This window comes from Vicugna pacos, chromosome X (genome assembly GCF_048564905.1).
Source record: "Vicugna pacos chromosome X, VicPac4, whole genome shotgun sequence".
Lineage (NCBI taxonomy): Eukaryota > Metazoa > Chordata > Mammalia > Artiodactyla > Camelidae > Vicugna > Vicugna pacos.
Window position 1 is genome coordinate 79,189,746 of NC_133023.1, and position 26,931 is coordinate 79,216,676.

General features: G+C 46.1%; 1 protein-coding gene across 1 annotated transcript in view; it reads right to left on the bottom strand.

Moving 5' to 3' along the window:
* RTL9 (retrotransposon Gag like 9) overlaps positions 1-23,428 on the bottom strand; it is a 48,414-nt gene extending 24,986 nt beyond the window's left edge. Inside the window, exon 1 of the mRNA XM_072956363.1 lies at positions 23,356-23,428. The gene's annotated coding sequence lies outside the window, so the exon portion shown is untranslated. The remainder of the gene's footprint in view (positions 1-23,355) is intronic.
* Positions 23,429-26,931: the final 3,503 nt, after the last annotated feature.

A 26,931-nucleotide genomic window follows, 5' to 3' on the forward strand; every position in this document is an offset into this window, starting at 1 on the left:
AGCCTCGGGGCCTAGGAAGGCAAAATCCAAGTTTCTTCCTTCCTATTCCCAGGGCGTCCTGGAAACCATACGCTGGGACAAATGCAAGGTGTGACTATACCCAATCGTCTATGGTCACATCTAGGCATTTTCAGGTTTTAAAGCAAAGTGAAAGCTTTATCACCAGTTTCAGTCTGACAACCAACATGTGAAGAAATTTATTTAAAGCACTCATTTGTTTAATTTCAAATCAATTTTAAATTCATTTGTTCATTTAGTGAATATATATTAAACATTTCAAAGAGCTGTAACGCCTGGTTCCTATCTTCGAACTGCTCCTATTCTAGTTAGGGGGCGGGGGTATGGGGAAACTACATACAAGGATTAACTGACAAGACAAGACCATGCCAAGTCTCCTCCCATGCCTGGTGTAGCCTGTATGCCTCTTACAGTTCCTCTGGCAGTACTGAAGTTTTCCACTCTATTGCTACTGTCACAACTATTGCTCTCTCCTCCAATATAGGATGATGGTTAGATGTATCTCTAGGGTAGGATGTATCTCTGGGTTCATATCTGAGATCTGCCATTCACTAGCTATGTGACCTTGACCAAGTTACTCAGCCTGTCTGAGCCATGTGCCTCCTCTGTGAAATGAGGACAATAGTATATTTATACAATGGAATACTACTCAGCCATAAAAAAAGAATAAAATAATGCCATTTGCAGCAACATGAATGGACTTAGAGATCATCATTCTAAGCGAATTAATCCAGAAAAAGAAAGAAAAATACCATATGATATCACTCATATGTGAAATCCAGGAAAAGAAAAAAAGAGGACACTAATGAACTCATCTACGAAACAAAAACAGGCTCACGGACATAGTAAATAATCTTATGGTTACTGGGGGAAAGGGTGTGGGAAGGGATAAATATAGGAGTTTGAGATTTACAAATGTTAGCCACTATCTAGAAAAATAGATTAAAAAACAAATTTCTTCTGTATAGCACAGGGAACTATATATCTTATAATAACTTTTAATGGAAAATAATATGAAAATGAATATATGTATGTATATGCATGACTAGGACATTGTGCTGTACACCAGAAATTGACACACTGTAACTGACTATACTTCAATTTAAAAAAATGATGACAATAATAGTACCTACTTCACAGAGTTACAGTGAAAATCAAATGAGTTAATACACACTAAGGATGATACCTGGCATGTAATAAGTGCTCAATAAATGTTAGTAATTATTATTTTCCTGATGTACCTACTGTCCTTTGTTACCACCAGAGGTACAGTTCTTATTGGGCTTCCAAAAGAAGTTCAGAGATGCCTTATTCATTTATCCATTCAATCAACAAATACACATTGAGCCTCTCTAAGTCCCTGAGCTAAGCCAGATGATACAGACAAATAAGGCACAGCTCCTGCCTTTGGGAATAAACAATTCACTCAAAGTCCTGGGTTCACAATGCCCAGAAGCATCTAGAAGAAGCAAACACAAATTCTCCCTGGAGGAACCAACCCTCCATCTAATTTCAGATTCCCATGGATAGTCTGGCTGAACATGAACTCATAATCCAAAATTATGAAGCACACAACAAAGCCAGAAACAACAAAAAGCGAATCCGATGCTCCAAGATTCAGATATTACAATTACGTGATAGAAAAGGTATCTTTTTTAATTTCAGGTGTATTTAAAAATAAAAGAAGATTTTGAAAACATTAGCAAAGAACAAAATACTAGCAGAAAATGCTTTGCAAACATATCATCTTTCAATAGATGGCAAAGCTAGGGCTCAGACAAGGCAGGGACTCCTTCAATGTTCCATAGCTAATCACAAGGACTCAAGTCAGGTTCTCAGTGCCTAATTTGTTTGGCAGACTCGGTTACTGGGGCTGGGGCATATTTTCCCTGAGTCAGTCAAGGAGGGAGATGGGTACAAAGCACTGTGTTCGATCTGTAGAAACTACAAAGATGAACACCACAGAGTTCCTGCCCTCAAGTAGCTTAAAAGTCAGTACAGAGACACAACTACACACAGAAAAATAACCATCACTCTTAGGCTGCATGCTGGAAACCACCGTGGTGTGGAATGGTAGAAGTTCCCTGAAGGACAGGGAAGCGGTGGATCTGGGGGGAGGAGGAGCTTGGGAGTGGTGAGAGGGGCAGAGGGGACTGGGAATAGCCTGACCAACATCATGGAGAAAATAATCCCACTGAGCAGTTCAGGGAACAGTGAGTTCATTTGGCCAGCACGCTGGAGACATGCAGGCCTGTGCCGTATGCTGCATGCCGTAGCACAGGACCCTGCACTCACAAGGGTCCCATGCTTGGTTGAATGTACTGCTGTCGCCATCTTGGAAGTCTTTAAAATTTTTCCACACGGGGCTCCACATTTTCATTTTGCCCCAGGGCTCATCCACAAATGATACAGCCAGTCCTGTAGAGGGGAATGGGTGGAGGTGTGGCTGGAAAGACAGGGGCACTTTTGGGAAAGTCCTTGAATGCCATTTTGACATTTGCTCTGCAGACAATGAGGAATCACTGAAAGTGTGTGAGTCCAAGAGGGATATGGTGACTGTGGTTTTAGGAAGCCGCATGGGGCTGAGGGTACAGATGGATTGGAGAAAGGAGAGATAGGGATTAGTCAGGAGACAATTACAATAAAGCAGTGGGGGTCTGGACAGGAAGAGTGGCAGAAGACACGGACATGGAGAAGGAGAGGGGTCTTCACTTTATGCAGTTATCCATTCTCCAGATGTTTACTGAGCACCTGATGTGTGCTAGGAATAGTGCTAAGGGATGGTTTTCAGGGATACATGTGACTCCACCTCTGACCTCAAGCTGCTCACGGTGACAGAGGCAGATTAAGTAAACAGACCCTGACCGCCCCCTGTGCTAATGGCCGGGATTGGATTAAGTTTAGGATGTTGCGGGAGCGCCAAGGCAGGTCTCCTAAACCCAGACAGGGTATTCAGAGATTTTTGAGAAGGTGTGTTATCTGAGCTGTATGTTGAGGGTGGAGTAGAAATTCACACCGTGGACAAGGCACAGAAGGGCACCCCAGGAAGAGGGAACAGAATGTGTGGTATGATGGAACATCTTCCACGTGCCAGGCACTGTCCTTTAGGCTGATAATCCCTGTTCTCAGGCTGGTAGGGGAGGCAGACAACTAGGCAGAGAATAACAAGCTGATGTGGAAAGTGCTATGGGAGTACAGGCAACAGGCTTCCAACCCAGACTGGGGAGGTCACGGAAGGCTCTTTTTGTAGAAGTGTCTTCTGAGCCCTGTGGTGCAGATAAGGTGTTAGCTAGGTGAAGAGAAGGAGGGAGGGGCGGGCCGAGGAGGGGAAGAGATGTGTGCAAATGCCCAGAGGTGAGAGACTGTCTGTGGCCTCAGAGAATTGTAAATGATTCCCTACGATTCAATTCTAGAATAAGCATAGGAGGAACATGGGGCTATGTGACCAAAGAGATGGGCCTTAAACACCAAGCTGAGGAATTGGGACTGCATGCCGCAGAGCAGTAGTTCTCAGCCTTGACTGCATACTGAAATCACCTGGGGAGCTTTAAGAAAACACAGATGACTAGATCCCACCCCCAGGGACTCAGATTTAATTAGCCTGTGGGGGAGGCCCGTTGGAATGTTTAAAAGTTCCCCTGGTTTATTCTAATATGCAAGCAGGATTGAGAACCAGGGCTTAGAGGTGGGAGGTCTCAAATTTAAGCGCTCATCAGAATCACATGGAGGGCTTGTCAGACACAAATTGCCGGCGAGGAGGGGCACCCCAAGCTTCTGATTCCATAGGTGTCTTACGAAGTACCTACTCTAACAAGTTTTCAGAAATGCTGTGGCTGCTAGCCCCACGACCACACTTTGAGAGCCTCTGGTCTCAGGTATTGTAAAGCCAGTTAGGCTTAAGTGGAGGAGGCGGTGTGAAATGGTCTGATAGGCCACTTGGAAAGGTCCCTAGGACCGCTTTGGGGAGAACAATCACAGAGGGGAAAAAAAAAAGGCGAGGAAACAGGAAGCTATTGAAAGAATCAAGGCAAGGGAAGACTGCAAGGGAGTCCTGAGCTAAAGCACTGGCAGGAGGAATGGAGAAAATGGGTCAAATTGGAGAAATGCTTAGGAAGTAGACTTGGCAGGGCTGAGTGACTGGCTGAATGAAGAGGTGAGAAATAAGGATGTGGGAAAGATAACCCTTGGATTTTTGCCTTAGGCAACTGTTGATTCTGATTGTACTCGGCATGTTGGTTACAATGATCAAAAGTTGAAGGTGTTACCAGACTTGGGGTGGGAGGTTGGTGAGGAGGGGTTTTATGCTCTCAAATGTCCTAGCAATAGTCCCCGGGAATTCAACAGGCATTTCTCACTGTCCACTCAACCCCTGCTTTCAGCGCCATGAGTCCTCACCTCAACCCTAATCAACTTGGGATTCTCGTCAAAATACCTGGAAAGGGAAAGGAAGATGGTGATCACCCTAACGGGACTGACCAGCCACCCGAGCCCCAGGAACAGGGCCTGCGCCTCTGCTTTTACCCCAGGTGTGTTCCATTCATTTGTTATTTTAATATTTATAGGGCTCCTGCCTAGGGGCTTTCTGAAATATTCTGAGAGGCTACGTTTCACATACAGGTAAAGAATTCATAACTTGCTCTTATATAACCTGGAAAACAAATGTAGCTTAAAGGGCAGCCTGCAAAGGCATTCAGTCTGCATGGATTTGAAATGTGTGAAAATGAGCAATTTTCCAGTGCATCATCAGTCGTGACTACTTGTAAGTCTCCTCCGTGGGCAAGTAGACTGCCAGCAATCAGCAGGACCAGGAAGATGATGAATGGGATAATTGTCCATTAGAGGACAGATCATTTTGTTATGGTGGGAGGGTTCGAGAGGGTACAGACGTGATAGATGGAAGGAGAGTTAGCTCATGTGATGGGAGTTGCAGCTCCATTTCTGGTAGTAACCATTCTCTGGCTGAATTGATGATTAATCAAAGACACATTCTCATTTGAAACTCTTTGCTCACCGGTGCACAACCTCCACTTTGGGTTAAATTTAATAGCATCATTAAAAACTGCTGTTCAAGAAACTCAAATTACTTTTCCCCAGAAGAAATCGTGCCACATTAGAGAGTGCTTTTGTGAGCTCGTGGGCAGGGGCCATGTTCGGGGAGTGGGGGGTGCCTGTGTTTAAATGTTTAACATTTGAATCCTCAATGCCTGGCATAGGGGCGGATACATACGGAGCACTCAATAAATGTTTGTTAAAGGAAAGTGAAATGAATTAATACGTTTGTCCATTCATTCATCTGTTTATCCCTTTAACAGACATTCATTAAATACAGGAATTAAGAGCTCTGGCCCGGGAACCAGATGCTTCAGGCTTCAAATTCCAGCTCCAACAAGCTGTATGAACTTGGGCAGATTACTTAGCCTCTCTGAGCGTGATGCCTCCATGTCAGATGGGGGAAACAATAGCGCTTGCTCTCACAGGGCTGCGCGAGGGTTAAAGGAGTTAGTGTCTGCAAGTGTTTAGCACGGGGCCTGGCCCATAATAAGTGCTCACTAAACGGAAACTGTTAGGATTATCATCATTGTCATACACGCGAAGCTAGGCCTTTCTCAAGTAACTAGGTCCATATAAGAGGCACAGAATCTCTTAAGAAATGACCAGGCTCTTGACCAAAGCTGGCTTTCATTAAAGTGGTTATTTATGGTTTCCAGTCCAGAGCCCAACTGCCCTTGGCCTGCCAATCCTGGCCTGGTGCCCTCCTGTGGCGGCTCGGGCTGTCTCTAGCTGGGTTGTGCTCTTTAGAGCAGCCTGAGAAATTGCGGAGCAGGATGGTGAAGGAGGAAGGTAAGGGCTAACTGGGATCCAGTTAAGCACCCCATGTGACTGCCGCCCCCAGCGCCCCCAACATCGTTAACTCCCTTGTGTGTCTTTCTGCGCTTTTATATAACTCTTCCTGGCAACATTCTACCTACTACTTGCTCTTTCAAATGTTTATCCTCTTGGCTTCGTGGAACAAGACCATCCTTGATTTTAAATTTAAGGCAACATAATAGAGAACACTTGACTTGGAGTTCACTCATGAGTTAAGGGAGACCATGCAGTGGCTTAGAAGATTCTGGAGATGGAAACAATTAGCCACTGAAGAGCTGTGTGACCTAGGGCACATGACCTGCTGTCTCTGAGCCTCAGTTCCAGAAAAGGCAATGTGAGAATAATGGTGGTCAAGACTAAATGGAAACCACCTAGTCTGGAGCTTGGTCCACAGTAAAGTACCTAATAAATGGCTCTGACTATTACGGTGGGGTCCCGGATGTGGAAACAGAAGCCCAGAGAGGTTAAGGGGACATCACCCAGGTAGCTAGTTAGTGGCAGAGCCTTCTTATACTGATATGCTAATTACAAGTCATGCTTGTTCTTTACGTCAGGTAAATGTACTATATTTAAATGTATGTTTCCCATATCTGTCTATCTGGACGGTTTTATGAGCAACTCGAGGGAGGACAACAACTATAGATCGCTCATCTAGTATGTGCTCAATAACATTTGCGGTGTATGTTGGAAGTTGAGCTAACAGCCGGTAACCTGCCCCAGTTCTGTGTGTCTTACTTCTACTGAGTGGCATTCCAGGCAGTATGAAAAAGTAGAATGGGTGCGCTGGACTCATATGGGCCTGGGTAGGAAACCTGTAACTGGCGGCTGGGAAGAAAGCACACACCAGTGTTAGGAAAATGATAATAGGACTAGTAACCATGGCAGCGGCGGCCGCAGGAGTAATAGCAGTAGTAATTGCAATGATTAGCAAAAAGTGGAGTAGGCAATTTTCCCCGAGGATTAATTTTGTTCTTAAGGGCTGTGAGGGGCCCAAAATATGCTATGTGGAGGAGGAATAGTGTCGCTGAAGCAGATAAACCTGGATTTGAACCTCAGCTCCCCACGGATCGACTGTGTGATCTTGCATTACATTCCCCCAGCCCAGTCTCCCCGTTTGTAAAATTAAGATCATGACTGTACCCACCTCACAGCTTTGTGGTGAGGATGAAATAAGACGTGGTTTGTAAAGCATGCGATAGCACAGTACCTCACAGAATAACGCCTCAAAAAAAAAAAAAAAGCTATCTGACGAATTAGTGAATACGTATTTTCAAAAAAAAAAAAATGGCCTGAAAGAAACTCAGGATGCCTCTGGATGCCCTTTAGCAACTGCATGAGGTCTGAAGGAGGAAGATCGAATTCCCAGTAAGAGGCCACCTATCTCTTAGGATGTAATACCTAATGTTGGGAACACTGGGAAATTCACATTATCAGGGGAGAAACAAATGCACCAATAACCAACAAGGCCAAAACAGAAGAAAAAAAAAAACGAGTCAAAGCAGTTGACAACTGATCAGGGTAGTGACCTCATTGGACAGACCCTTCACTCTCAGTCCTGGGAGGGAAGTCTGCTGTCAGTGATGTCACCACATGTCCTCTCTCCTTTTTAAGAGTAGCCGGGAGACTGGACAAGATGGGGTGGGATTGGCTCCCAGCTTAGGATGCAAAAGCTGCCTTTTCTCCACTTTCTATTGCCCCCCTCCCCGGTCCTGTTTGGACATGCACCGAGCATTGCATTCGGGATTCCTGCATTCTCTGACTCTTTTTTAGTGTTTGGATTGGCTGTTCGCCAAGGCAACTGAAGAGCCTTTTCAAAAATCAGGTGAGTTTGGGAAAGATCTCTTATCTTCTCCAATATTTTAACTCCCTGCAAATTAAAACAGTCAGGGACCCCCTTGGAAAGAGCATAGAAGCACACCCAGGGCTTCCAAATGAAAGTTCCTACAAGACCCTCAACAAGGTGCTCCTTTTCAAGGGAAACGTATCCAGGTGTGGTAGCTGCTTTTAAGAAATTTGAGAAGTCATACACAGGTTACACTTCTTGTAAGCGACTGTTTGATGGGTGGCATTGCAGTCATGGGTGTGAAACATCTGGTTGTAACCAGAATGCGGGTGATTGGCTCACCCTCCAGGAGGGCAGGTAAATATGGCTTGGACTCCTGGTCTTGTATCTGGCCCAGACATGCAAATTCCTGTCTGGAAACTTATTCTGCCCTGCCAGAATTCAATAGGTTAATGTCAGCAGCTGGCAGAGGTCCACCTGTGGTTACAGTGAGTGCCACATGGCGACAGGTAAGGACAGCAGAAAGCTGCCAGAGAAGAGAGCTCAGATTGTCTGAGAGGTAGATGACCTGGCTTGCCAGCCAGGAGAGGGAACAGGCCCTGGTCCAGGGCCAATAGTGGAGGTTCAGAGACCAGAACCGGAAGAAGCCTGGACTGGGAAAAGGAGATGGCAGCTACCGTTGGTTGAGCACTTACTCGCTCTCCACCAGGCACTGTGCCAGGTCTGGGTAAAGTTCTCTGATTTGATCCCAGCAAGAGCCCCATTTTACAGAAAGGGAAACTGCAGCCATAAGGAAAAGACAGATCAAAAGCAGGCATCAGGAGCAGCACAAATACCAAAGCAGCCAGAAGGCACAGGACTTGGAATCGGTTGCCAAGAGAAATTCAGGAACCTGAATTCTTTATAGTCATGGCACTGGGGATTAGGAGATTTGCATCTAAGCCACCGCCTCTCTTGAGCTGACTCCCTTAACTGGGCCAGCTGTGCCTGTCACACCTCGAGGTGGCTGGTAAGGGCTGGCTTGGCAAGAACTGGGACCAGAAGAGGGATGGACAGGTGTCTGCAATAGATTCCTTCGAAGAGGACATTAATGGCCACATGCCATGAAACTCTAGCTAGCACGTTAGTGGGAGAAGTGGATCGGTGAGTTGCACTAGAAAAAACTGGCACATGAATTTGAGGTCTGTTTCTACTTCTATAATCAGTGCTCATCATTTCCTTGTTGGCAACTGAGATGTTCTGCCATCATTAATACCTGTTGATAAGTGCAAATAGGCTAACTTCATTAGCAGAGACCCGTGCTGAAGCATCTGACAACTGCAATCAAAGCATGGGTCCTAGTGAAAGTAACACACAATAGAAATCGCCACAGAACTCTGATTCATAAATTGTCTAAATAGTCTCCCCCCACAGACAACATTAGCCCTCGTCTGTTCTCGAGCCAAAACTGTCCTTGGCTCTGCTCAGCAGTTAGTGAACAAATGACACTGTATTACAGCTTCCTGCCACTAGAGTGTACAACTCCCTCACGCCTGAAGAGCAGGCATCTCTCACCTTCTGCCCACTGTGTCTACAAGCAGAAAAGTCCAAGTGCATGAAAAGAGTTAGATCCTGCCTGGTCTTTGGAAAGGGCTAGAACACCTTTTAAAGGTGACAGACATCAGAGCGATCCGTTGACACTGGTTGGGCTGTGACACGAAGTCACATGGTCAGATGAGAACCTCAAACAAGGACAACACAGTTGCATTCCCAGCTGTGTTAAATGACCAGCATATCATGATTGCCTTTTCACGCAAATGTCAATGACATAATCCTAACAGGCTCGCAGCTCTCTCACTGGTGTAATAAAACAATGACCCAATTATTTTGGAGGGCTGAAGCAGCAGATGTGATGAGTGGCTATGCTGTGCAGGGCACTGTGTGTGATGGTCGGGGCACAGTAGGGCAGCAAAGTGTGTGCCGAGGATCTGAAACTTGCTTCCAAAGCCAAAACTCCTACCATTCATCTGGTCGGAAAAAAAAAAAAATAAAGCCATTCAGTATGAAAGTTCCCACTTGTTCTCATGACGGAGGCCAGTTGGGAAAATGTGGCGCAGCGCTGATTGAAGCAAATTCTGTTTAAAAAACCAGCCGGTTTGTGGGTATTTGTTTATTTATAACTGCCCCCTGCTCCTCCTCCCCCACACCCTGCCTCGTTCTGCAAAGGATTTGAGATGGGATTGGAACACTGAAAGTTTGTGTAAGTCCTAAACAGGTCCAGCTACTTTTTAGATTGACGACAAAATGAAACTCTTACAATCCAGTGCCTTGCTCTAGAGACGCTGCCTCGGTTTTCCCAGTCAAAGCCAGTCCCCCTTATATCCCGTGGGGAGAGGGACCTCTTGCATCAGAACACACCTTGGCTCCAGTGCTACATTTTAATATAAACCAGGGAAATAAACATGAGCCCATAAGCCTGAAGCCTGAGAATAGAAAGGAACATGGATTCACTCACTGCCTTACTCATTCATTTACTCAACAAATATTGATTGGTACCTGTTCTGGAACAAGCTCTATTCTAGGCACAGGGGAAGCAAAAATAAAGGAGATAAGAGTCCTTTCACTTGAGAAGCTCCCAGTCTAGTGGGAAGGACAGACGACCAGGGCTGCAGAGGGTATAGATGATTCGATTCATGGCCTCAGACTGCCCTGGGTTCAACTTTTGGCTCTCCCTCTTGCTAGCTGTGTGACCTTGGGCACTTTGCTTACCACCTCAGAACCTCGATTCCCTCATCTGTAAAATGGGGCTAATAATAGAATTGACATCATCGGGTTATTATGAGGCTTCAATGAGATAATCTGGGTAGCACACTTAGAACAGTTCCTGGCACACAGTAAGCATCTAGTAAAAAGTTAGCTTTTTATGTTTTCTATTCCTTTTGTTTGACTTTCCTAAGACTGTGTCTGGTGATGAGACTCCAAGGACTGGTTTCTAAAACAAAACTGCTTTCAACAAACTCCTCCCTTTAGCCTGATTTTTTTTTCTTATTTGGAATGACACAGTTCTGTCATGATTTTCCCCTCAGCAACCATATGTCTGGCACAAACCTCAGGGAGAAAATATTTCCCAGATGGTTTTGTTTATGTCAGCCTACTATGTGCCAAGCACCCGTCTAGATGAGGGAAACACAGTTTGGAGCAATAAAAATAAGGTCCCTGTCCTCCTGGAGTTTACATTCCAGTGGGAAAGACAGACAAGAAACAGACACATAGAAACAAACATAATTACCTGGAGAGGTAAGTGCAATTAAGGAAGTATTGCTGATTAAAGGAATATTAGGGAGGGGCAGGAGGGAACTAACTGGAGGTGGTCAGAGAAGGCATATCTCAGGAGGTGACATTTAAGTGGAGTCTGAAAGGTTAAGGGGAAGCCTCTCGTGTCAAAAGCAAGAGCAAAAGCAGTTCAGGTAGAAGAAGAAACAGCATGCACAAAGGCCCTGGGGCAGGAAAAAGACCCTGGGAATGAGCCAGAAATCAAAAGCACTATGTGGCTGAGACATGCAGCCCTGGGAGGGAGGTAAAGCAGGCAGGATGATGATCTGCATCTTGAATGAGGACATGGAAAGCCCAGAGAGATGAATGGACTTACCCACAATGCCTTGCACACAGTAGGCACTCCATATGTTGTAGAATTGTCAGTCAGCAGGGCGGGGCTGAGGCCCTCCGCCTTCCAAATTCGGACTGAGATTTCCCACCACAACTAGGAAGCAGCTACCCAGGAAGACTGAAACATATAGTCTATTTCGTTGGTGAGTCATAGGCAACGCGCATTAGAGTGTAGGGTCGAGTGGCCCCAGCTGCCGCCTGAGTGTAAGGGGCGGGGGTGGGCTCAGGCCGCGGCTGAAGCTTTTTAGCATGTTTATGATGAGCTGAAAGCACTCACTGCTTAATTTAAAATACCGCTCACACATACACATACAATTCAGCAGCTGGGGGAGCTGCCAGGAATTGAGGCTAAGTGTAGAAAATTGGAGGATCAGGACTATCGGGTACCCAGCCCTGTTTCCCAGCTCCCACGGGCTGTCTCTGACCCCGGACAGTCTCATCTTCCCCAGTAAACTCCCGGAGGTCAAGACACGGATTGGGGCAGCAGCCGTTTGGGGAAGGGAGGCCTCTGCAGAGCCCTTCGTGCCAGCAACACTAGTGGTTCTACCTGGTCTTCAGCTTGCCAGCCTTCCTCTCCATTCATGCCTGTTAAAGTACCCCCTCAAAGCCCAGACCCACTCTCCTGGAGAAGCCTCCACTTGCACCCCCCACCTCCCCCCACCCTTCTGTTCCTGGAAATCTGACAGTTGGGAAAGCTCATTTGGCCTTGATCACAAGTTGTCTGGGCTGGCTGTGGCTTTTTTTGGTGTGTGGATCTTGTTTTCTCCCAGCTCTCAGCACAGGAGTATGTACACAGCGGGAGTCCCCTGTGCCTTGGCTCATGGGTTACATGATCGTATCATTTGAAAAGCCTTTTGGATGGAGGACTTGCTTAGTTGAAAAACAAGAACTTCAACTTGACACAATGTGAACACCCTCAGGGGGATCCAGTTTCCTTCCCATTGCTCCCCTACACCCAGGGTCCCGTGCCCACAAACTGGGTGAACCTACTGCCTTCGCGATCAAAATGCCCCACAATCCATCTCTCTGTTCGTAATACCCCTTCTGACTAGGTGCTCTCTCCCAACTCTACCTATCAAACCCCAACTCACCCTTCAAGGTCAAATCCAAGGGCCATTTCTGCCATGAAACCTTCCCAGGCACAATTCATTGCCTTGTCCCTGAACCCTCATGGTACCCTGAGTCTACCTCTTTTGGCTAGCAGACAGTGGGCTGGAATAACTCCCTCGCTTCCGTAAGCAACCTCAGTTTTCTCTTCTGGAAAACAGGATATAACAGCTTGCCTCAAGGGGATGTTAGAAGCTGCCAATAAAATAATATCTGCAGCCCACTCAGCAGGAGACTTGGTCTAGGGAGTTAGTGAGGGTTGTGGTTAATCACCATCCTCCTCATCTCTGGGAAGCAGGGTGCAGTAATGGTTAATAGTGCGTTGGCTTGGGAACCAGACACATCTAGGTTCCAGGTCTGCCTCCATCACTTCCAAACTGTGTGATCTTGGGCTGGTCACTTCCTGCCTGAGACCCAGTTTCCTTACATGTGAAAGGAAGTAGTAAGTTTCCCTGCCCCATCACAGAACCTGTTGCGAAGTTTCAAAGACAACAGACACCAGGTAAACTGCTCAGCACGGGACCCATCCCATAAAAATCGCACATTCAGGTCTATACTTCGTTACAAGCTATGAAACTCCTTTAAGGGCACAGACAATATTTGACTTATCTCTGCATCTCTCCCTGCCTAGCCTCGCCCAGAACCTCTGCAGCTGGCAGGCCCACAATAAATCATTGTTGAATTGAATGGAAAACCCAAACCAGATGTGCCTCGTCCCCTGTCAAATGAAGCTTTCAAGCTGGTGGGTTGGGCCTGCTGCCCCTTCACTCCCCCTCCCTCGGAGCTGAGCCGCCGCCATTGTCTCGCTGGGCTCTGGGGACTCAAGCAGGGTGGCAGGAGGGATCAGAAGTGGGGAGGGCGAGGCAGGCCGAGGTGGGTAGGGAAGTGCATGCTGTCTGCTCTGCTCTTGGTGACTGAGCAAACTGCCTTGGAAGGGGTGCTCTCCTGAAGTTTCTGCTGAATGATCAGAGGTCGGTTTGATGCCTGAAGGGACATGTCAAAAGCCCCTCACCCATCCAGGGCCTAGCTGTTGAGGGAACCCACCTCTTGCTCCAAACACTGAAAAATGGAAGGAAGTGAAAGTGTCAGGAGAAAGCTCCCTTCTCCTTTGGCAAAGAGGGGGAAACTGAGCTTCAGAGAGGTTCAGCTCCAAAATCATGAGACTGGGCTTCAAAGCAGAGCATTCAGCTGGCGCCACAGAAAAACTCTCACCCCTTGGCTACTGCGGCAGGATTTCCAAAACTACACATCGCGAGTTAACCCAGAAGAGGCAAAAAAAAAAAAATTGGGAAGCAATTTCCAAGATTCAGATGATGAGTACACTGCCTCTGTCGGGTGCTTACGCTTTGCTTCAGAGGGACAGAGGTACGTATTTATCCGTTATGCCCTCAAAACTCCTGGGAAGAGAACACACAGCTTGACTGGGGGGAAATGCTCCAAAAATACAAATCTGTTTTAAAACTACAAAAAGAGGCCAGTGTCTTCAGTGTTTCGGAGCCTGAGCTATGTAGACAGGACCCAGGGAATAGTATGCTGTCCAGCACAGGGTCAAGAGGATGAGTCAGACACCAAAACAGGGCTGCCTGGACTGTATTCTGGGTCTGTCACATACTAGCCCACCTGACCCCAGGCAAGTGACTTAACTTCTCGGCACCTCTGTTTTGTCATCTGTCACAAGGTGCCAATAATAGTACCTCCTCACATAGTGGTCTATGAGAATCTAGTGAGTGAATGTTTGTAAGGCACTTACCACATGCAGGGGTGCACGGTAAACACCATCAAGCTATTTGTTAAATAAAAATAAGCCCGTACTTCTGTCCCTCTGTAGCAAGACTAGCCTAGAGGCAGGGTAGCCAAGTGGTTAGCACTTGCCTGCAGAACTAGTTGAACACAGCTTCCAAGCCCAGCCTCATGATTTCAGAGTGGAATCTCTTTGAACCTCAGTTCCACCATCTCTAACGTGGGGATACTAACCGTCTCGATTCCAAGGCCATTCCGAGTTTTAAATGAGATAGCTCCAAAGTCCTGAACACAGCGCTGGACACCGCGGAGTGAGTAAGCCCCCAACAGAGGCAGCATACTCATCATCTGAATCTTGGAAAGCGCTGCTTCCTAATTTTATTTTATTTTATTTTATTTGCCTCTTCTGGGTTAACACACGATATGTAGTTTTGGAAATCCTGCCACAGTAAAGGAACGATTTCATCGTTTTGCCAATGAAATTCCTAAACATTTTATTCGAGAGCCAGAAAAGGGAAATCGTTGGGGTCATTTCTAAGCCACGCGAACATGGGCCATCTATTTCCCCACTCATTTAAATCTATCCCCCAAAGTTGCAGAAGTCACTTTGCAGGACAAAAAAAAAAAAGAAGAAGGAATGAGTACTTTACTGACAACAAAAGCCATCTTTGTTTGCTGCCCAGCTTTGGGAGAAAAAATACCTCAACCCAGGAGTTTGGAAAATTCTTGAAAGTTCTCATTTTATTCCAGCAAATCCAACCAAATTGGCGAGACTCCTGGCCATGTGAACCTGAATCAGAATGAGTCCTCTCTACCCACCACCCTCCCCACAGCACCAGAACCCAACAGGGTACACTGGACATCAATACACACTGGTTGTCGACTCCTGCACGAGAGCCCCAGATTCTATTTCTACTGTGTCTGCTACATTGCCAAAACACTCGGAAAGCGCTAGAGAACATTTTGAAAACAGGAAAAAAAAGCATCCATCAACTCACCACTCTAACAAAACTCTTAATTTTGTGTGGAAAGTTCTCTTCCAGTCTTTATCCACGTGCAGACATATTTTTACAGCACTGTAGTCATAGGGAAAAACTGCAGCAGCTTCAGCCAAGAACCAGATACCATAAAGCTCATGTCACTAAACTTTCCAAGTGAGGGCTTTTTCTTCCCTCATTGACTCCATTCATTCAGTCAGTCAGCCATTCGACAAACATGGATTGAACCGGGTTCTGATGCTACGCCTCGGGGAGTGCGGAGACAGAGATGACAAAATCACAGTCCCCGCCCTCAAGTAGCTCCCAGTTTAGCAAGAGAAACAGACAAGTCAGAAATTAGAGCGCGCCTGTGATCAATGCATAAATGCTGTGAACGCACAGAAGAGAAGCACTGGAGATGGGCTGGTGGCGGGGAGCAGGAGATCGGGTAGACCAGGCAGAACATACACGAAGGCATGACGTTAGGAGAAAACAAGGTGTCATCAGGTAGCCAAAAATAGTCCAGAATGGTTGGATCCTAGGCAGACGGCAGTGGACACAGCAAGAACGGAAGGAGGGGGGCAAATCATGAAAATTAAAGGTTTCGGTTTCATTCTGAAGACCGTAGGGGAGCTTCGGAAAGATTTAATTTAAGCAGGGTAGTGGCACAGTCAGATACACATTCGAGGAAAATTGCCCCAGCAACAGAATGGAGGGCAGATGGGAAGGATATGAGAGAGGTAATAGGGGGACCATTTAGCAGGCTGTCACAGTCATCGATTAAGATAAGGAGGGTCCAAACGATTGAGATGGCTTCTCCACTTACACGCTGTGTCACCTTAGTGGGTGACTTAACCTCTCTGTGCCTTAGTCTCCTCTGTAAAGCAAGAATAACCATAGCATCTCCCTTCTGGAGCTTCTGGAAGAACTAGATGAGATACTGCATACAAAGCACCTGGCACAGTCGCTGGTACCCAGAAGACACTCAACACATGTTCCGACCCCTTCCCCTCATTCCCTTGCCTTCCACCTCACCCTTCCTTAGAGGCTGGCACGGTATGCAGCAGGGAAGTGGCCGAGGCAGGATTCTAACTCAGACAGTCTGACTCCAGAGGGCAGTGGAGAAAGTTTGAAAGTGCTGTTGTCAGGACAGTTACTCAAAAGGATTGTTTAGCCGAGTCGAGGGCCCAGCTGAGGTTGGAAACTATGACTTCTGAGTGGGACTAATCAACAAAGTGATCGGATTTTCTCCAGCAGTGTTCCTCCATCTGGGTGTAAGCAACGAGGAGGAGGCTGTCAGTTAAATTTATCCAGGCTTGGGTTTTTGCCTAGTGGATGTGTCAGAAAGACAAGGGGCAAGGGAGCTGAGGATATAGGCAAGATCCTGACGTCTACACTCCAGGAGTTAAGCAAACAGACCTGGCTTCAAATCTCATCTCTGTCCTGTACTAGCTGTGGGACTTTGGGTAAGTCACTCAACCTCTCTGAGCCCCAGTCACCTCATTAAAAAAAAAAAAAAGACAATACCTGTCTCGTAAAGTTATTGTGAGAATTACATGGAGTTATTGAAATGATGTTGTAAGATGCTTAGTATGTGCCTGGCACATACATATTCGTTATTATTTTTATCATCATCATCATTTTCAAGGATGGGGGGAAGGAAGGAAGGTGGGAAGGGCTGACTGGGTGGGAGAATGAAGGGGGCTCAAGAGCCTGGAGATCCTCTTGAGGCAAAAGGATGAGCTTTGAGGTCAGTGGGCAGGATATGGATAATGGTGGGTTCTGAGATGAAGCAGTTCCGACCGATGATGAAGGATGGTACGGCTAGAATGGGAGTGTGTCCTGCACATGGATCATGGATGTCAACTCACCCAGGATGATGTCAGGACTTGGGGTGGAGAAGAAGACATTGAGCCAGATGTCGAACTCTTCGTTGAATGGGTGAGGGGGGTGGTTTGACCAGGAGGGGTGGCTAAAAAGAAGAGTCGATGAGGAGAGGAGAGGAGAGAAGAGGGTGCTGTAGCCAGATGGCATCAGAAGGAGGAGTTCTTGGCCGAAGGCGGAGGAGTAACGATCTGGACGCAAACAGGGGAAGCTAGAGCACAGACCCCACCTCCCAGCCCTAGGGTGTCTATGGTGTGGAGTCTGAGAAGTGTCCACCAGAGGGCGCTGCAGGCAAAGCCGTGAGCTCCTCCGCGGAGACAGGTTTCAGCGCTTCCAGGCGCGGAGGTAGAGAACGGTGTTCTGCGATGCTTATTTAGAGTGTAGGGGGAATTATTTCCCATGGGGTGGGGTTTCCAGAGGGTCCAGAGAAGAGCGGGAGGGGGCAGTAGTTGGGAGGTGGGTGAGCCAGGGGTGGTGGGGAACGGGAGCACAGAGCAGAATGGGGACGGTATGGGAGAGGACAGATGATGGGCAGGGAGGCTCACGTTTGGGCTGTAGCCAAGGACTGGGGGATGTGAGGCTCGGTGGGATTAACTGTCCTCAGACTTCCAAATGAAGCTTTTTTTCCCTTTACATCTTTTGTTTATTATAAAACTAACACGTGCTTGTTTCAAACAATTCTAACCATTACTGAAGTGAAAATCCACCTCCCCTATCCCTTTCCCCAGAGGTAACCACTGCTGACAATCTGTCTATCCTTCCAGATTTTTTCCTATGAATAATATATAATATCCTTTACGAAAATCAGATCCTCTTGTACTAAATTTTCTGCAACTTGCTTCTATCACAATACTGTATTGGAGACATCAATCAGAAAAAAAAGTATCAATACATAAAGATCTAGCTACGTGTATCAGTATATATAGATCTAGCTTGCCCTTATTTGTGGCTATATTGTCACTGTCATCATTACAGTAGTAGTAGGGATAGTAATGGATGGCGATTATTGAATGGTCTGTACTAGGTACTGTTTAAGTATTTCATATGCCATAGGGATTATCTCATTACTCTTCACAACTTTATGAAGGAGGCATTATTTTACAGATGAGAAAATGGAGGCACAGAGAGGTTTAGCAACTTGGGCAAGGTCACACAGCTCACAAGGACTAGAGGAGGAAGTCAAACCCAGGTAGTCTGACCACAGAGTCCAAATTCTTCATCATTGGCCTCATGAAGCTTAGTCTGCCATTATTCAAACATGCTATAAATTATTTATAAATTATAAATTATGACACCTGTCCTCCACTGACATCATTCAGGTTATTTCCATTTTTTTTTTTGCTATTTACAAATAATGTTGAAATAAAGATCCTTATACATGGAGGATTTCAAAAGGATAAACTAAAAGAATACTTGCTGGGTCAAATAATATTTCAAGTTGCTCTTCAGAAGTTGTGCTAATACAGATGTGCACTGAAACACATGTGCCTGTTTCACCATATCCTCATCTACACTGGGTGTTAGCAACCTTTTAAATTTCTGCCAATCTGAGGCATGAAAAATGACATATCAACCATCTCAACACTGTTTTAATTTGCATTATTCTTACTTAATTATAACCAAGATTGTGAACGCTTTTATAGGGCATAAACCTTTTGTGTCCTCTCTGTGAGGTGCCTGTTCATTATTCTTTGACCATTTTCCAATGGACGGTTCATCATGTTCTCACTGATCTATAGAAGCTCCCTCATTCATTCTTTCAATATGTATTTATCGAGCACCTACTGTGTGCCAGATACTGCCCTCAGACTAGGGATACAGTGGGGAATAAGCAAAGCCTCAGCTTTCATGAAGCGGACATGTAGGTGGAAGAAGCAGATAATAAGCAAATCACTGAATAATGTAATTGCAGATCATGGTGAGTGCTGGAAAGAAAATAGTGCACTTCCCATAATGGAGCTCTTGAAATATTATGAATAATAAGCCTCTGTCTGACTTTGACTTTATCCTGGTTTGTCCTTAATCTTTCAACGTTGCATGAGATGTCTTTTGCCATAGCCAAGGTGTTCAGTTTTTTTCATGGTCCAATCTGTCATTCTTTTTTCTTTATAGCTCCTAGGATTTTTTCTTGCTTTGCAAAGACTTCCAATCTCAATATTTAAAAAAAATTCTCTGATGCTTTCTTCCAATCTTTCAAAGGTTTCTCTTTTTAAAAATCTAAATCTTTGACTAAACTGAGATCTATCTGGGAATAAGGAGGGAGGTGGAGATTTGGCTTTATTTTTTCCCAGTGGCAGGCCAGTTGTCACAATAAATGCTACCCCGAATTAAATGGTGTGTCCTTTTCCCCAAAGATGGTGAGGTGAGGCCCACAGAAAGGAAGAGCCTTGCTTGGGGTCACATAGCAAATTAGTGGTGGCAGAACTGAACAGAAATTGAAGGAGGGGCTGACTCCTATGGCAGGCAAGACGTAACTGAGCTCGCCGCAGCTCCACTCATGAGCACACTTGAACCACCCTCTCGACCCATGCTGAAATTCATGGTCTGAGGCCACGGCCATGGCCACGGCCCTTTCCCTTTCCAATAAGCCCCCTGACCTCTCGTGCAGAGATAGGACTGCAGCCCCCGCGGCAGCCCTGCTGCTTATAAATAGGCAAACACCTGCTGACCTGGGCTGGGCTACCTCCCATTGAGGTAGCTTTGGCTGCAGAGGGCTGGGGGGCAGAAGGCAGACAGATTTGCCATTTCAGAATCAAAATAGGAAGTGTCTATTCTAAATAAAGAAATCTGGCTTGTTTTCATTCAGTGGCTGATGGAGCAGCTGCCTTCCCAGGAGTCTTCCAAGGGGCCTGCCTCGAATTAGGCCAAAGCCATCACTCTGGCCATTTGGAGACTTCTGGGGCTTCTTCTGGGGTCCTATCTAGAACAGGCCTAGAATTCAAAAGCTTATCTTAAAAGGACAAGGGTTTACACTATCTCCAATACAGCTTGACCTCGTAGTCCATTTCACGTGGTGTCTCCTGTACAAGCCTTCCCCTCTCCGTCCATATTTCCCTGGGCACGTGGACACTGTCACACCCCCAGGAGACAGGTGGGCAGGAAGGTGTCTCCAGGGAAAAAGAAAAGTGAAGTGGGGGTTGAAGTCATTCAGGCCACTTGAGGTGACCTTTTTTTTTTTTAACTCATGTTTTCCCTCAGTACCAGGAGATTTTCGGTCAAAGTGTTCGAACAAAATAGGTGGATAATTGCCACTATTATTTCGCTTGGCTTTCCATGGGTGGACATAGCTGAACATATTGGCAGGTTCTTATTGTCCTACTAATCTTGGTGGGTATTTTGTTGCTTTTCTCCTAAACCCTGCAGTAAATTTACTGCTGGTAATAAGGTAAAACCACTTCATAACATCCCGTCTGTCCCCTACCTACGGGCAGAGTGGGCAGCCAGCCTCTGCAGTGAGATTTAAGGCTGTTCTTCCCATGCCAAGGATCTCTCCAACCAGGCACAGTGTCAGGTCCTCCCACCACCAACACCGGGGGAAGAGACCTGAGTTCCAGCTCCAACCCTGCCATGACTTGCTGTGTGACCTGGGGCAAGTCACTTCCGTTCTCTGGGACTCAGGTGGCTTCCAGTAAAATGAGCGAGTCAGCCTGAGTGGATTCCCTAGCCAAGCTCCTCATCAAAATCTCCAGTAGTACTTATTAGTATGCAGATTCCAAGCCCTCATTCAGACTTCCTGAATCAGATTGCCTGAATGTTAGGGGCCACTGAATCCATATTTCAACAAAACACCCAGTGATTCCACTGTGCAGACAGGTTTGGGATCCAGTGAACCAGATGACCTCAAGGTCGCTTCCACCTCTGACTTTAGGCAGAGGTTTGGGAAGATTTTTCTTTGTTAATGGCGATACTGGGGATTGAATCTAGGACCTCACACATGCTTAGCATGCTCTCTCCCATTGAGATATTCCCCACAACCCATTACATTAGGTACTTGGATACCTCCCTCAGCATTTCTGTATTTTGTCTCTAAGAGGTGTGCTCTCCTTCACCCCCCATCCCCAGGCCAAGTGGGGGCCCACTCTCTCATCAGGAGCCCTGAAGACTTCTGCTATTCACTTGTCAGACACTGAGTAGTCACCTTTGAGGACAGGACCCAGGAAGAAGAGGTACGCACATTATCATTGGGAAAGGGGGGCCAGAAGAGAGAAAAACAGTACCAACAACAGAAAAATGGGGGCTAGATCTGCCTGACGGTCAAGGCAGCCTGAGACCCCACTGTAGACATAGAGAGCATTGACATATTGTAGGGACCACATCCAAGGCTCATGTTTCATGGATCAACTCTGCCACAGTTCAGGTAACACCATGCAAAGAGGTACAGCCATGCTGGGACCAGCCTTTTTTTAAGCTGGCGAGATCTTGTGGCTCCTAAGATTGGTACCAGCAAGTGAGGGTCTGAACACATCTCTCTCCACCACTGGGATCATCTAACCTCAGTCCCTGGGCCCGAGCATGACTCATGAGACAACAGGCCTGTAAGAAGCACTGGACCGTGACATCTGGACACTCTAGCTTTGGGAGAAGGCTCTGAACTATGACCTCTTCTCAGAGCTGGCATCCTGCCCTCTTTAGGTGATCAAGAGCCCCCATGTCCGACCAGTTTTCTCCCCCGACTCTGCTGCCCTAGATCCCTAACTCCTTGGCTCTGTGCTTGAGTCCACATTCATTATTCATTCTTCACCCGCCCACTATTTACTCAGCACCTACTCTGACCTGGCACTGGGTTAATTAGGCCAAATGGAAGCAAAACAGACACGGTCCTGGCCCACAGGAAGCCAACAGGCTAGCACAGTCATTTTCAACCCTATCAGAATCAACATCTCTTTTTATAATAAATGTTTTTTGGTGCACCCCTTTATTATCCTGAAATTAAAGACATAGATATAATAACCCACATACATACATAAGATCAAGAGATGTCCCGTCAGGCAAAGAGGAAATGAAAGTAATCCATACTCAACTAAAATGTATTTAAATATGTAAATACTCACACAGGATGGCATTGAAAGACTGAAGGAAGTAGGCAGAGGCCTGTGCTTTCAGCTAGAACCCCCACAAATGCAACAGCTACAAACACAAACTGCTAAGGGACGTTGCATTGATGACCGACTCTAGTTCCAAAAGCAACATCGCAATTGTTGGCCTGATTTTTTTTAAACAATGACCGACTCTGGATAAACCTCTGGGAAAAGAAAAAAAGTTCAATCTTCCCTCTCTCTACACAATAGTTTCATTAAAACTGTGTGGAGGTAGGGAAGCAAAACCTTTTATGCATATAGGTAAAATATTTATAGTCAACGTTCTGATCATTATAAATAGAGTTTTCACCTTCGTGGAAGTCCAACAGAACACTCAAAAATCATGCAGGATGCTGGACTATTCTCCATTTTGCAAGACTGTCCCAGGCAGAGGGGGACATCTAGTATCTCCATTTCCTGTCCACTAAATGAGCTCACAGATTTCCCCCAAAGTCCCCTAGGGGGCAGTATTCGCTCAGTTTCGAGTCACGGCTCTAGCCTTTCAGTTTCCATAGAACTGGTCTTTGTCTGGTTCTCCCCAAACTCCCATCCCCTTCACCTCTGCCCCCAAGGAATGGAGTCCCATCCTTGCTCCCAGTGTCTGAAAGGACTCGTAAGCCTCACTCCCTCTTCATCGGTTCAGCTAGGCTGAGTCGGACTGCAGCTTCCAACGAAGTGAACTGCTTGACTGCATCGCAACCTGTTGCTGCCCCTCCCTTTGGGTGCCCCCACTGAGCTCAGCTCCCGCAGCGGAGTCTCCTACGCCACGCCAAGGGTGCCGCTACCGGCAGATGGCGGCCCTTCCACTCCGCAGCTCAGCCCTTAGCCCCTTCTCCATCCCCGCCCGGGCTGTTGATAATCGGCAGATCAGGTCCGACTACAGCCAGGTTAGAATTTGGGTCTCACCGGATCCCGGTAGCCCTTTGCCCACACCTAGATTCCCATCGGATATTGAAAGACAAAAGAACCCTCTTCTGCAAATAGGAAGAGAAGGAGAGTTGCCCACCCTCTGAGCTTTCCTCTACCAGTCTTTTAAAGCGCTTTCTTGTCAGCATCGCACAGACAGCCCCCCGAACATTTGAGAACCCAGCCTAGTTCCCTGCAGAGCACCTTAGCCAAGAGTCTGTGCTCTGAAATCAAACGGACCTTGAACCCAAGGTCTACCTCATACTGCTGAGTGACTTGAGAAGTTTCACTTAGACTCTCTGAGCTACAGTTTGTTCATTCAGAAAATGGTAATAATAATAGTACCTACCTCCATACTGTCCTTCTTAGGATGAAATGAATGCCTATAAGATGCTTAGCAGAGTGCCTAGCACACAGTAATCCACCAGAAAATGATAGTTATTGTTGCTATTCTGGGAATCACATGGTGTGCACTGAAAACTGGCTTCTGCTAATGTTACTTGTCCCATTCTGCATGTTTCCACTTTATCTTCCAGACCAAGTTAAAAGTGTTTTTTTGAGGCTGACCAGGATGGGTCTGCATCTGGGCTGAAGTTGCATCTGCTGAGAGATACTAGGCTGGGAAAATCTGAAAGGCTCTCTTCTCCCAGGCAAAAAGAATGCTTTTTACAGTTTTTTTTTCTATCCTATCTCATCCCACAAAGACAATCTGAGAAGTAGTCATTGAGCAGACCAGAATTGGGGAGCCAGATTAATTAGGAACTATACTTAACTACGGCACCCACGTTCTTAGAAAATTCAGGAATTGTCTGAAAAGGTGTCTGGCAAAGTTGGCTGCATGGTTAATCACCTCAAGCCGTGTCTGCCTGGTGCCAGAGCTTTTGGAGGAAAAGGGAAAAACACAATCAGTCATCCAGGTGCCAAAGAGACCATTCAGCTCCTGTGCAGAGATGATATTAAAAAGTCATCTCAGTATAAGCAGCTAGATTAAGGCAACAAACACCTTGAAGGTTCTAACCTGTTTGCTTAGCATTAACTAAGGGTTTTAATGACCCAGAAACCATTGAAGGGAACATCCAGATATCCATTAATGGGTCAATATTTATTGAGCACCTACTATGTGTGTGGCACTGTGCAGGCTAGAGAAAGCAGAAGAATATAAAAATCAGTCTAGAATCTTCTCTTGAAGGTTGCTATCCAGCTGGAGAGGGGAGGTGGGGTAGGGAAAGCAAATCCCTAGACAAAGCAATAGAAAGCCCTTCAGCTAGGTCTTTCAGAGGAGGCTAACATCCTTTTAGTTGCTGTAATTACAGCCTCACAAAATCAAGCAGCCCGATGTTCTATTTGGTGAAAGGAAAAAATACAGTTCGGCTCATCAACGGGGGCTGTTTGACATTCCAAGGACTTACACAGAATGGTTCAGAACCAGATCTGGTGGCGGGCAGATCTGGGTTTTTCTGGCTCTGCTGCTTTCCCAGCTGTGTGACCTCACCCAGGTTGCCTAACCTCTCTGAGCCAGTTTCTCCCTGTAGAAATTGAAGGGCATAATAGTACCTTCTTTGAAGGATTGTGACAATTACAAGACATATCTTATGTAAAGCATTTGGCACAGAGCCTATCTTAATGTTCCCTAAAAAGGTAACTTAACTATAATCATTAAAAGAGAAAATGGCCATCATGAGCATTGGCCAAAGACATGTAGAAACTCTGGAAGAAAATTCCAGCCTCTCCCATTAGCAGTGAGGGCAGGTTGTCCTCCCCTCCTTGGCGCACTAGCATTCTCAGGTGCACACCAGCCAGGCCTGGGAAGACGGGGAGGTAAAGAAAGCATTCCCACAACAGCTCCTCCCCCACCCCGCGCTTTACCCCCTCCTCACGTTAATCTGGCTTTTATGCTGCCTCCTACTCGCCCAGAAGGGGCTCCCCTCTGCCATTAAGGGCCCTCTCTGGGAGTTCTTGGTCATCCAATTTCAATATTCCTCTCTTTACAACCTCCCTTTGCAATTTGGCATCCTACATCTCCTTCCCTGCGGTATAACAACACGAGAAAGGATAGAAACATTGTAATGTGACCTTTTAAAAAAGAATGACCTGTATGTAAAAATCCATCAGCGCCTCTTAAAAAATGCATATGCACAAAACCCCACAAAAGTCTCTGACTCATGCCTGGGAGAAGCAACAGGCACACCTGAATAGATTTTTTTTCCCCCAGAAATTTGACTGGCAAAAATTTATCTCTGAATCTTCTATCACAGGATGTCTAGTTTCCACCCCAAAAAGGAAACACTTTGGGTTATTATGAGAAATCATAATGGCAGTTCCAACAGTCTGCGGATGACAGAATCAGCTCCTGAAAATGCTACAGTCTATAGTATTTTGTTTTTCCCGGTTATTAATACAATACATTTTGCCTCTGAGTCAAATGTTTTTACTTACGCCAAGAAAAAATCGTGAGTTACAGGAAGTCTAACAGGCTTAATGAGCAAGGAGTTTAACTTAAGCCAGTGGTTTTGCAATAACCCAGCCCAAATCAGGCTCACTCCCTGCATTTAATGGGAAATAAGTGGTCAGAAATGGCCTTTAGCAACCTTGTTAGTGAAAAGGCACACGAGGTGCGTACCAACAAGGCTAGTTCTCCTGAGGTAAAAATGGCAGGTTGAGGTCACTGTAATTATCAACAGTGCTTTTTGCATGCTGGTTCCTATTACACGTATTACCTGTTGCTTTTCGGCTTTCTGTAATTACCGTTTCTTATGGTCAGATCATGCTGTTTCCTCTGCCTTTTACCAAGCAGCATGCTTGGGAGAGTCATTTGTGGCCCCTTGAGTCTGCCCTGTAAGTGTATTTTAAAAGGCAAAGCTTCTTCGCCCAGCGAAATGAAACTGATTGGGAAAGTTCACCATAGAAACGGGGAGACCTATTACGTGTAATGGCCAAGCTCTTTGCAACCAGATCTAAGCACTCAGCCACAATTTCAGAATGAAAGAACCTGTAAAGGCTTCAGAAGATAGCCGTGAAGACGATTAAGGGATTGGAAAAAAGGATCTAGGGGAAAAGGTGAAAGGTATTAGGATTATAAGGACGATTTAGCCCCAAGAGGGGGGAAAAAAAAGAATGAAGGCGTCTGACCAGCTGTTCTTTCTTCCTCACTATTGATGACACCGAATACATGAACTGCAGCATGAGATACTTTAAGTTAGATCTAAGAAAGAACTTCCCAACAATGCATCTCCTCAGACACTAAAGGCCATTCATTCTTCAGTCCTAAACCATTAGTAGAGCCCCAGACACATGTTGAACTGTGTGATGGGCACTGGAGAAGTTCACAGGTTCATGAGGGAGAGAGAGCAAATAGATCATTACAAGACAGTGGGATGCATCCTATAATAGAAGGAATTTGGAATGCGTTGGAATTTTAAAAGGCCAGAGGGTGCATGTAGCGTCATATTCGATACCACCTCTAGCAGGGTCTGAGGCAGCACCCAGTAATGAAGTACACTGATATTTCTGGAGCAAAAACACATGAATATTCACACAGGGCATGATAAAGGAAGACTATAAATAGCCTCATGCCAGTTCAAGTTTTGCTGCCAAATGAGTTTACCATAAACTTACAAAAGGCCCTCAGCTTGCAGAGCTTTAGGGTCTTGGGAAGGATAGATATGGGACTGTGGATCTGGGTACCGGGAGTCTGGTCCAGCAGTAGGACTTGGGAAAGACAGAGGACTTTTGGCTGCGGGCAGAACATATGTCTGTAACGTTCTCTTCAGCCTTGGTACCATGGACACGTTTTGAGGAAGATGGCTGTGTGTGTGCGTGTGCGTGTGTGTACGCGCGCGCGCATGCGTGCATGTGAAGCAGGGGGAACCTCCTCATTACTCCTCGGGTCAAGGCCCTTTCAGGCCCTGTATATAAAGTGGCCTCT